Below are 12,500 nucleotides of genomic sequence, written 5' to 3' on the forward strand. Positions count from 1 at the left end.
GACTGAATAGACTAGAGTCCTCTCTATCAGAGCAGTATGAGAGTATTAGAGAAAAGCTCTTCTCGGGTTAAGCATTAAGAATTTGCATTTATAGCAACTGTATTATAGACACCTATACAATGATAGCATTAGCTACTATATATAGCAAAAGCATGTAGCGTTAGCTACTGTATATAGCATTAGCATGTAGCATCAGCTACTGTATATTCGATTAGCATGTAGCATAAGCTACTGTATATAGCATTAAAATGTAGCAATAGCTACAGTATATGCGATTAGCATTACCTTTAGCTGCAATACATAGTGTGAGCATCAAGCTACTATATATAACATTAGCATAAGCTATAGTATATAGACCTATACAATGATAGTAAGTAGCATTAGCAAGAAGCATGTTGCATTAGTTACAGTATAGTATAGTTACTGGTACAATGATAGCAAGTTGCAATTAGCTACAGTATATATCGCACTGTAGACACCTATTAATACAATGATAGCATCTATGTTCATTGGTGAATTGCATCTTTTAGATTTTTAACACTTGCTTTAGCTACATTAAGCAATACACTATGCATCCGGTTTGTACTGCATTGAATCATTTTAGGGGGGTATCATGAAGCGTTACAATTGGTTCCTGGAGGTGGAGGGGTTCCGGAATGGTCCACAGGCAGACCAAATGTGGGTGTGACAACAGTGAATGGAGGAAGAGAAGGCAACGAGAAACGGCGAGAATGAGAGCGGAACGACTAGAGGAACAAAGAAAGAAAGAGAGAGAAGCCATTTTGGACCGGACAAAGAGAGAGAGAGAGACAGACAGAGACAGAAAGAGAGAGAGAGAGAAAGTGAGACAGACAGACAGAACTTTACTTTACTTTGCGAAGCTCCTGTAGAAATCACCAAGGCAACGACAGCGAGAAAGGGTCAGTGACAGCAACAGAGAGAAAGAACAAAAGATGGAGGGATAGGGAGAAAGAGAGGAAGAAAGACAGAGACACACTTACAGAGATAGAAAACACAGCTAGAGACAGGAAAGGGGGAAGGGGTTTGGAGAAGGAGAAAACACCCATATGAGAGACAGACAGAGAAAATAGGAGAGGAAAGCAAGATGGAGTGCTTTTGGATAGATATAAACCCCAACCCCCTCCACAACACTCTGACTCCTCCCACCAACTCTGGTTGCTATGACAACAACTGTGATGTCGAAGATGGAATGTTTACATACCTGTTCACAAAAAAATGACACTTACTTATTTCCTTTGATTACCTTAATAATATTGGTAATAGTGCAGATCCATTTCTTTTGATTACATAATACTACTAATAGTGGAGACCTTTCTTTTTTCTTATTACATATACATAGAAAGCCTTACCGTGTAAACATTACTCAATTCTAACAATTGTAACTAGGTTCTGTTACAAAAGGTGGCAAAGTCTTAAACCTGCCACATGCATTATTACCTATTTACCTGCTATTTACATTACTTACTACATTATTAGTAGTACTACTATTAATACATACAGTGCTACTATGAATATTACTAGCACTATATATACTATTATCATTACTTCTACTCACTTACTACCTACACTATTATATTATACCTAGGCTGCAGTCCAAACTCAAAGTAGACAGCCCTCTGCCGTAAACCTTCTGCCCTTGAATGACGTTTTACATCCAAGTGTACCTTAAATGTCACTTGCCCAAGTGAGGGAGAGTGATGATCGGAGAGGCAACGTCCTTGGTGGAAATCTTGAAGTTTAACTTAAAAACAACCAACCTAAAGCTATTAAGGTACCTAGTAAGCCAACGTATCCAGCAAACACTCCTGTCAGGTAGCTAGCTACAGTTACCTATAACTGGCTAGCTAGTTTTATAGTTTGATAATATATTCCAATAAATTACAGAATTCCCCAAAATATATTTATGAAGCTATCTACGTTTTTTTTATAACCCCCTTTTGTCCCCATTTTCGTGGTTTCCAATTGGTAGTTACAGTCTGGTCCCATCGCTGAAACCCCTGTACGGACTCTGGAGGTCTGAAGGTCGAGAGCCGTGCGTCCCCCGAAACACAAACCAGCCATGCCGCACTGCTTCTTGACACAATGCCTGCTTAACCCGGAAGCCAGCCGCACCGATGTGTCAGAGGAAACACCGTACACCTGGCGACCGTGTCAGCGTGCATTGTGCCTGGCCCGCCACAGAAGTCGCTAGTGTGCGATGGGACAAGAACATCCCTGCCGGCCAAACCCTCCCCTAACCCGGACGACGCTGGGCCAAACCCTCCCCTAACCCGGGCGACGCTGGGCCAAACCCTCCCCTAACCCGGGCGACGCTGGGCCAAACCCTCCCCTAACCCGGGCGACGCTGGGCCAAACCCTCCCCTAACCCGGGCGACGCTGGGCCAAACCCTCCCCTAACCCGGGCGACGCTGGGCCAAACCCTCCCCCTAACCCGGACGACGCTGGGCCAAACCCTCCCTAACCCGGACGACGCTGGGCCAAACCCTCCCTAACCCGGACGACGCTGGGCCAAACCCTCCCCTAACCCGGACGACGCTGGGCCAAACCATCCCTAACCCGGGCGACGCTGGGCCAAACCATCCCCTAACCCGGGCGACGCTGGGCCAAACCCTCCCCTAACCCGGGCGACGCTGGGCCAAACCCTCCCTAACCCGGGCGACGCTGGGCCAAACCCTCCCTAACCCGGGCGACGCTGGGCCAAACCCCTCCCCTAACCCGGACGACGCTGGGCCAAACCTCCCCTAACCCGGACGACGCTGGGCCAAACCCTCCCTAACCCGGACGACGCTGGGCCAAACCCTCCCTAACCCGGACGACGCTGGGCCAAACCCTCCCCTAACCCGGGCGACGCTGGGCCAAACCATCACCTAACCCGGACGACGCTGGGCCAAACCCTCCCCTAACCCGGGCGACGCTGGGCCAAACCCTCCCTAACCCGGGCGACGCTGGGCCAAACCCTCCCTAACCCGGGCGACGCTGGGCCAAACCCTCCCCTAACCCGGGCGACGCTGGGCCAAACCCTCCCTAACCCGGGCGACGCTGGGCCAAACCCTCCCTAACCCGGGCGACGCTGGGCCAAACCCTCCCTAACCCGGACGACGCTGGGCCAAACCCTCCCTAACCCGGGCGACGCTGGGCCAAACCCTCCCCTAACCCGGACGACGCTGGGCCAAACCCTCCCTAACCCGGACGACGCTGGGCCAAACCCTCCCCTAACCCGGGCGACGCTGGGCCAAACCATCACCTAACCCGGACGACGCTGGGCCAAACCCCCCCTAACCCGGGCGACGCTGGGCCAAACCCTCCCCTAACCCGGGCGACGCTGGGCCAAACCCTCCCCTAACCCGGGCGACGCTGGGCCAAACCCTCCCCTAACCCGGGCGACGCTGGGCCAAACCCTCCCCTAACCCGGGCGACGCTGGGCCAAACCCTCCCCTAACCCGGGCGACGCTGGGCCAAACCCTCCCCTAACCCGGGCGACGCTGGGCCAATTGTGCACCGCTCCATGGGTCTCCAGGTCGCAGCCGGCTGTGACAGAGGCTGGACTCAAACCAGGATGCAGTGCCTTAGACCACTGCGCCACTCTGAAGGCGAGCTATCTACTTTTTATAGGCTCCTCACTACGAGACTAAGCCAATTTGCCAACGATAAAATCCTAATTTTGTCTGACCACCAGAGTTTGACATGTGACTACAGTTTGCATTGAATTGTGGGTCATATCAACCCCACAAGTGATCAAAGTTCTTCACTCGCTCCTCCGAGCTAAAGCGAGGGGGCAAAGTTTGGGAGTTGGACCTCCGCTTAAGATGGCAATCAAACTGCATCCGGTTTCGACGGGGATACCCCTGAGGGAAAGTGGCAGGCGCGAGGGCTGAGGGGGAGTGTTTGGACTGTAGCCCTACTCTCCTGTTGGATCCTCAAAGCCATTCATTGATGGTTAGAGGGATCGGTTCAGCCCTCTACGTATCTCTCTATCCCTGTATTCATTCAACAGCAATACTTATCGATCCTACTCAGCAATTTATTTAGTCAAATAACTAAACACAATATTCCACTAAGTTCTCTCTAAATAGGTGGAGAAGTCAGGTGGAAAGTCCCTGAAGCCTTTCTTCACAGTAACGGCTGTATTAATTTAACAGTAAAACTGATCTTATCTCTTAATAACCATCAATTAGCCAGGTCTTAACTGAGACAAACATCTCATTAAATCTATTGTTATCTAATGGGCCCCGCAAGGCACGGACGTACTGTAATACTGTACAACACAGGGCAGTTTAGGCGTGGGATCTAACAAATGTATTTTGGGGTAGTTTTCTGCTCATTGAGAGAGAACAGTAAATATTGTAGACACCGTAGAACAGTGGATACTGTTCATCTACATACGGTAACCATAAAAACAGACACGCGCACGATACATCTTCACACACATGCATACACACACAGGCGTAAGTACGCACGCATACAAGCACACACACACAGATTCAAATGCATAGTCAAAGTGGCTCGTAAACATGCAGTTCTCGATCATTGTGACAGTCCAGTGTCATTCAATGACGGTGCCAGAAGCGGATTTGTTGAGTCAAAAACCTGAACTCGACAGTCTTGTCTCCCCCTATGTGAGACTCAACAAATCAAGGCTCCACAGAAACAAGTGGAGCCCAAACCCTGAGCATCAGGGTAGCCCTGAGCAAATGGAGGAAGTGGACAAGAGGAGGAGTAAAGGAGAAGAGGAAGGGTGGAGAGGAGGAGGGTTGAAAGGTTGGGGGAGAGGAGAACAGGCCACCAAGGAGGTAAGGAAGGCAGAGAGGAGAAAAGGAGGAGTAAGGAGAAATATCACAGGAACAAGGAAAGGTGGCGGGAGGAAAGAGAGAAGTAAGGAGGGAGAAAGGAGGGAGGGAAGCATCTGCTTGGAGGGGCGGGAGGGGGACGTCATGCTGGAGAGGGTGCAGTAGGCCAGTGGAGTGATTTTAAACTCGCAGAGAGAGTCAACAAACCTATCAGTCTCCATAGAAACAGCCACGTTGAGGACCACCAACTATAGGCAGTTCAAACTACTGTCATACACTACAAACATACACATCATACATAACAATATACAGTGGCTTGCGAAATATTCAGCCCCTATGGCATTTTTCCTATTTTGTTGCCTTACAACCTGGAATTTTGTATCATTTCATTTACACAACATGCCTACCACTTTGAAGATGCAACATTTTCATCGTGAAACAAACACGAAATAAGACAAAAAAACAGAAAACTTGAGCATGCATAACTATTCACCCCCCCAAAGTCAATACTTTGTAGAGCCACCTTTTGCAGTAATTACAGCTGCAAGTCTCTTGGGGTATGTCTCTGTAAGCTTGGCACATCTAGCCACTGGGATTTTTGCCCATTCTTCAAGGCAAAACTGCTCCAGCTCCTTCAAGTTGGATGGGTTCCGCTGGTGTACAGCAGTCTTTAAGTCATACCACAGATTCTCAACTGGATTGAGGTCTGGGCTTTCACTAGACCATTCCAAGACATTTAAATGTTTCCCCTTAAACCACTCGTTTTGCTTTATCAGTATGCTTAGGGTCATTGTCCTGCTGGAAGGTGAACCTCCGTCCCAGTCTCAAATCTCTGGAAGACTGAAACAGGTTTCCCTCAAGAATTTCTCTGTATTTACCACCATCTATCATTCCTTCAATTCTGACCAGTTTCCCTGCCAATGAAAAACATCCCCACAGCATGATGCTGCCACCACCATGCTTCACGTGGGGATTGTGTTCTCGGGGTGATGAGCGGTGTTGGGTTTGTGCCAGACATAGTGTTTTCCTTGATGGCCAAAAAGCTCAATTTTTGTCTCATCTGACCAGAGTGCCTTCTTCCATATGTTTGGGGAGTCTCCCACATGCCTTTTGGCATACAACAAACATGTTTACTTATTTTTTTCTTTAAGCAATGGCTTTTTTCTGGCCACTCTTCCGTAAATCCCAGCTCTGTGGAGTGTATGGCTTAAAGTGGTCCTATGGATAGATACTCCAATCTCCGCTGTGGAGCTTTGCAGCTCCTTCAGGGTTATCTTTGGTCTCTTTGTTGTCTCTCTGATTAATGCCCTCCTTGTCTAGTCCGTGAGTTTTGGTGGGTGGCCCTCTCTTGGCAGGTTTGTTGTGGTGCCATATTCTTTCTATTTTTTAATAATGGATTTAATGGTGTTAAAAGTTTCTGTTTTTTTATAACCCAACCCTGATCTGTACCTCTCTACAACTTTGTCCCTGACCTGTTTGGAGAGCTCCTTAGTCTTCATGGAGCCACTTGCTTGGTGGTGCCCCTTGCTTAGTGGTGTTGCAGACTCTGGAGCCTTTCATAACAGGTGTATATATTCTGAGATCATGTGACAGATCAAGTGACACTTAGATTGCACACAGGTGAACTTTATTTAACTAATTATGTGACTTCTGAAGCTAATTGGTTCCACCAGATCTTATTTAGGGGCTTCATAGCAAAGGGGGTGAATACATATGCACGCACCACTTTTCCGATTTAGTTTTTGTTGAATTTTTTTGAAACAAGTAATTTTATGAATTTCACTTGACCAATTTGGACTATTTTGTGTATGTCCATTACATTAAATAAAAATAAAAATCCATTTAAATTACAGGTTGTAATGCAACAAAATAGGAAAAACACCAAGGGGATGAATACTTTTACAAGGCACTGGATATGTACTGATCAATGCTGTTCATATATACACCCTTGTATGTACATCTTCCTCAGTCCTTGTGGTCTCCTAGCGTTGTACTTGTCACACTCTTTCAATGCACATGTACAATTACTGCATGTTACATCATCAATCAAGTTACCCTAGCGACCTTGTTATTGTCACATTCATGCTACATGAACAATCTAGTAACCATAGCAACCTGCAGCTGTCCAGAAACACAAAAGGTCACCTTGGTAGCACCATAGAGATCCAATTAAATTACTAGAGGGGCCATGTCATAAATCCTCAAAGGTCCAGAATGGGGTGAAAATGGAAGCAATATTGGACAGGGAGAACTTCAAACCAGTCTAATTGGAATGACTGGCAGTAGATTCCTGATTTTACCTATGTGGGAAAATAAAAGTAAGGCATGTGATATATCAGAAATTGTGTAATATAATTATCGTCAACCTAAAATATTGTCATATGATTACAAAGATAGTTTATAAGGGTTTATACAAATTGTCTGTATTAATAGCCAGTGTTGTAAAGTACTTAAGTGAAAATAGTAGTTTTTTGGGGTATTTGCACTTGACTTTTTATATTTTCGACAACTTCACTACATTTCTTATTTTTTAACCCCTTTTTCTCCCCAATTTCGTGGTATCCAATTGTTAGTCGTTACTGTCTTGTCTCATCGCTACAACTCCCGCACGGACTCGGGAGAGGCGAAGGTCGAGAGCCATGCGTCCTCCGAAACAACAGCGCGCATCCAACCCGGAAGCCAGCCGCACCAATGTGTTCGAAGGAAACACCATACCCCTAGGGACCTTGTCAGCGTGCACTGCGCCCGGCTCTCCACAGGAGTCGCTAGTGTGCGATGAGACAAGGATATCCCTGCCGGCCAAACCCTCCCTAACCCGGACGACGCTAGACCAATTATGCGCTGCCACATGGGTGGGAATCTAGTTACTATTATCATTGGGTTTACTTGATAGCTACCTACACAAATAGCTAGCTAGAACAAAGTGTTAAGATAAATTCATTAAAAAGATTAAAAGCAATACAAATAAGTTCTCCAGTAGGCATCTACTTGCCCCCAGAATGTGGCCGGCTGCGACAGTCTGGACTCGAACCCAGAGTCTCTGGTGGCACAACTTCACTACATTTCTAAATCAAATAATGAGAGAACAGAGAACATCCCTGGTCATCCCTACTGCCTCTGATCTGGAGGACTCACTAAACAGAGAACATCCCTGGTCATCCCTACTGCCTCTGATCTGGAGGACTCACTAAACAGAGAACATCCCTGGTCACCCCTACTGCCTCTGATCTGGAGGACTCACTAAACAGAGAACATCCCTGGTCACCCCTACTGCCTCTGATCTGGCGGACTCACTAAACAGAGAACATCCCTGGTCACCCCTACTGCCTCTGATCTGGAGGACTCACTAAACAGAGAACATCCCTGGTCATCCCTACTGCCTCTGATCTGGCGGACTCACTAAACAGAGAACATCCCTGGTCATCCCTACTGCCTCTGATCTGGCAGACTCACTAAACACAAATGCTTTGTTTGTAAATGATGTCTATTAGTAATTTAAACAATTTAGAACATTGTGCAGTCTGGTTTGCAACCTCTTAAAAATATGTATGTTTACACAACTTGTTCTATTGATTTTCCACCATTTCATGTCAGAAGACAGCAATCTAGCGATCCAGACCTTCCTAGGACCATTGGGGCAGCAGGTAGCGTAGTGGTTAGAGCGTTGGACTAGCAAAACGTTGCAAGATCGAATCCCCGAGCTGACAAGGAACATTCTGTCATTCTGTTCCCAGGCCATCATTGAAAATAAGAATTTGCTCTTAACTGACTTGCCAAGTTAAATAAAGGTAAAAAAAAAAAAATGGTCCTGTCAAATAAACCTGTATTGGACTCCCTCTGGTGGTCAGCAGCAGCATCACATCAATTTATATCACTGCAACGTAACCTTCCTAGCACTATGATAAATAATGGGACCTACACACTTCCTTAAACCTAAAGTAAGTAAAAAAAGATGTATATATATTTGTGGAAGTTAAACAAAATGCCCTTTACATAGGCCTTCTCCCCTTTTCTATAGGAGGGGTGCACACTGTTTCAATGGCCCAAATGTTTAGACAATCACACATTTGATAGATTTTGACTCTCACTAATGTCATGATATGTTTGGTAAGGTAATAAAGAAGGTGAAATATTTTGGGTAGCTGTTCCTAAAACAGACTATAACTGACACTATGATACTATTTTATGGGGAGGCAGGGTAGCCTAGTGGTTAGAGCGTTGGACTAGTAACCGAAAGGTTGCGAGTTCGAATCCTTGAGCTGACAAGGTACAACTCTGTCGTTCTACACCTGAACAGGCAGTTAACCCACTGTTCCTAGGCTGTCATTGAAAATAAGAATTTGTTCTTTAACTGACTTGCCTAGAAAAATTTAAAAAAATAATTATAACGTATGAAAAGGCTTATTCATTCACAATGTCATTTAATTTATCATCATTTTGAATATGTTTTATTATACTTTTATTGTACTAGATCATTTGGGTCAAAAAGCGTTTTCTTCTCAGGCATTATTAAACAATTCCAAGTGAAAGCTACTACACACTATACTACATGAATAAACAATTCCAAGGCTACTATTACCATGAATAAACAATGTCATTTAATTAAACATCATCATTTTGAATATGTTTTATTATACTTTTATTGTACCAGAATAAACAATTGGGTCACACTATACCACATGAATAAACAATTCCAAGTGAAAGCTTTATACTTGAATAAACAATTCAGACATTATACTAAACAAACAATTCCAAGTGAAAGCTACTACACACTATACTACATGAATAAACAATTCCAAGTGAAAGCTACTACACACTATACTACATGAATAAACAATTCCAAGTGAAAGCTACACACTATACCACACAATTCCAAGTGATACCACACACTGAATAAACAATTCCAAGTGAAAGCTACTACACACACTATACCACATGAATATACCACATGAATAAACAATTCCAAGTGAAAGCTACTACACACTATACCACATGAATAAACAATTCCAAGTGAAAGCTACTACACACTATACTACATGAATAAACAATTCCAAGTGAAAGCTACTACACACTATACTACATGAATAAACAATTCCAAGTGAAAGCTACTACACACTATACTACATGAATAAACAATTCCAAGTGAAAGCTACTACACACTATACTACATGAATAAACAATTCCAAGTGAAAGCTACTACACACTATACCACATGAATAAACAATTCCAAGTGAAAGATACTTATACTACATGAATAAACAATTCCAGATTGAATAAACAATTCCAAGAAAGCTACTAAACTATACTACATGAATAAACAATTCCAAGTGAAAGATACTACACACTATACTACATGAATAAACAATTCCAAGTGAAAGCTACTACACACTATACTACATGAATAAACAATTCCAAGTGAAAGCTACTACACACTATACTACATGAATAAACAATTCCAAGTGAAAGATACTACACACTATACTACATGAATAAAATATTGCCCTCTTGCTAGATTGATGACTAAAGCCATAGCAAAACGGCTGTCAGCAAAACGGCTGGTTTTGATATAAGGAATTTGAAATTATTTATACTTTCACTTTTGATACTTTAGTATATTTTCGCAATTACATTTACTATATGATACTTAAGTATATGTATACTGGGTGACTTTCACTTTCACTTGAGTCATTTTCTATTAAAGCATCTTAACTTTTACTCAAGTCTGACTATTGGTCACTTTTTCCACGTCTGTAAATAGCCTCTAAAATACATGTAAACAGACCATTAATGTCTCTATTTGTGTTTTCTTGGAATGCTGTGAGTGCGATTATATGATACAATCAGTACTTGTTGCATTTACAACTTGTCTAAGTCCTATCATCAACTGATTACAGCCAGTGCCTGGCTGTGGGTTGACTGCATTGTTTGAATGGAATGTTGGCATATTGGCAGTTTACTTGAATAATTATTGGAATCATTCCTCTAAAACTGTCTGGCTAGCTAGCTGACAAACACAGCGCAGATAAATTCTTCAAATTCATTATTTTACACAATATCTTATCACAATGCCCTGACCAAAATGGCTGACCTTTATCCCATCATAAGAAGGTTCATGACCATTCTAGTATTCTAATTCCTAATTCTATGTGTAGCACAGTTCAAAACATTGGTCACATTCTGCATCATAGAATGTTAGTGACATCTCTATCCGACATTGCCGTGAAGACAACGGGACACGTTCAGCTTCTTCCTCTTGTTACATCATCAACACTGTCAGCACCTCATCGTAACACATCCCAGCCAGCTTTGTGTGATGTCATCATGTAATCCATGTGAGTACCGGTGCAGGCATGCCATTGGAGCTGAGGAGGATGTACACACACACTCTCTTTCATTCTTTCCTTCTCTCTCTCCTTCCTCCACCTTCCGCCTCTCGTCTCCATTCTCTCGCTCATTCATACTCAGGCACATATATCCATATACAACTGTCGATATGCGGACAATATCTCAAGATAAAAAATCATTCCACCCTCAGTGACCTGCCCCAAACATTCACCCCTCTCCTCCCTCCTTCCCTTTCTCGGCTCCCCCAGGCTACCCCAGGCTCCCCCAGGCTCCCCAGGCTCCCCAGGCCGTGCAGAGGATAATAAATAGTAAAATACCTGCTCTTCTGGTGGATGAGTGGAGTGATTACCGGTAACCATTAACGGGTGTGTAAAGGTGTGTGTGTGAGGTGTGTGTGTGTGAGGTGTGTGATGTAACGGGAGGACAGGGCAAGGTGTGTGCCTCGCAGCTCTGAACCAGAACGACCTGGGCACTAGAGGGTTACCGGGTGCCTGGGGAACCCTCAGCCTCACACAGCGTAAGGGGACAGGGGCGCTCTCAGGGGGGAGGTTTGGGTGAGGGGGTGGGAGGGAGAGGATGATTGGGTGCAGTTGAAGGCTGGGAGATGTGGAGAAAGTTGGGGGAGGGATTAGGTGGTCGGGTGATTGGGTAGGGGTGCATTTAGTGGGGTTTGGGGGAGTTGGGAGGTTTTTGGGGGAAGGCAGGTTGGAGGGGGATGCAACAGTGAGCTAGGTTGGGGAGGGAGGTGGGAGGCAGGGGTTAGATGCAAGTAGTTGGGTGGGAGGGCAGCTGAGGGCTAGGTTTGGGAAGGTGGTGGTGGGGGGGTGTTGGAGTGAGTCGTGTAAGGTAAACTGGAGGAATCATTAGTAAGATGGCCGGCTGACTTGTGGCTGGTTGAGAGGAGTGTAAATAGTGAAATGTGCAGATGAAATAATGAATGAAAGACATGGAAAAGGCAGATGTAGACTAGAGAGTTGAGTCTCATAGTGAGAGAGTGGATGAGACACAAAGACACAGAGATGGAGAGGCCGCTTAGGACGGAGAGAGAGATGGGTAGAGAGAGAGAGAGAGAAAGAGGTCAGGCCCGTGCTGTGTGACTAGTCAGAGAAATAATCAACAAACAATCAACAAAAATAATGACAAGAAAGAGAGACACACAGACAGTGTTAGGCCAGGAAACAGAGCAACAGGCACAGAGGAAACGAGAGATGGAGGGATGAGAAAGAGAGACACACAGACAGTGTTAGAGCAACAGGCACAGAGGAAACAGAGCACACAGACAGTGTTAGGCAGAGGAAAGGAAACAGAGCAACAGGCACAGAGAAACGGAGATGGAGGGATGAGAAA

The 12,500-nt window shown here is 44.8% G+C and overlaps 1 protein-coding gene across 1 annotated transcript in view; it reads right to left on the reverse strand.

Moving 5' to 3' along the window:
- LOC115127811 (voltage-dependent P/Q-type calcium channel subunit alpha-1A-like) overlaps positions 1–12,500 on the reverse strand; it is a 116,296-nt gene that overhangs the window by 44,646 nt on the left and 59,150 nt on the right. The gene's annotated exons all lie outside the window — the stretch shown is intronic.

This window comes from Oncorhynchus nerka, linkage group LG15 (assembly GCF_034236695.1).
Source record: "Oncorhynchus nerka isolate Pitt River linkage group LG15, Oner_Uvic_2.0, whole genome shotgun sequence".
Taxonomy (NCBI): Eukaryota; Metazoa; Chordata; class Actinopteri; order Salmoniformes; family Salmonidae; genus Oncorhynchus; species Oncorhynchus nerka.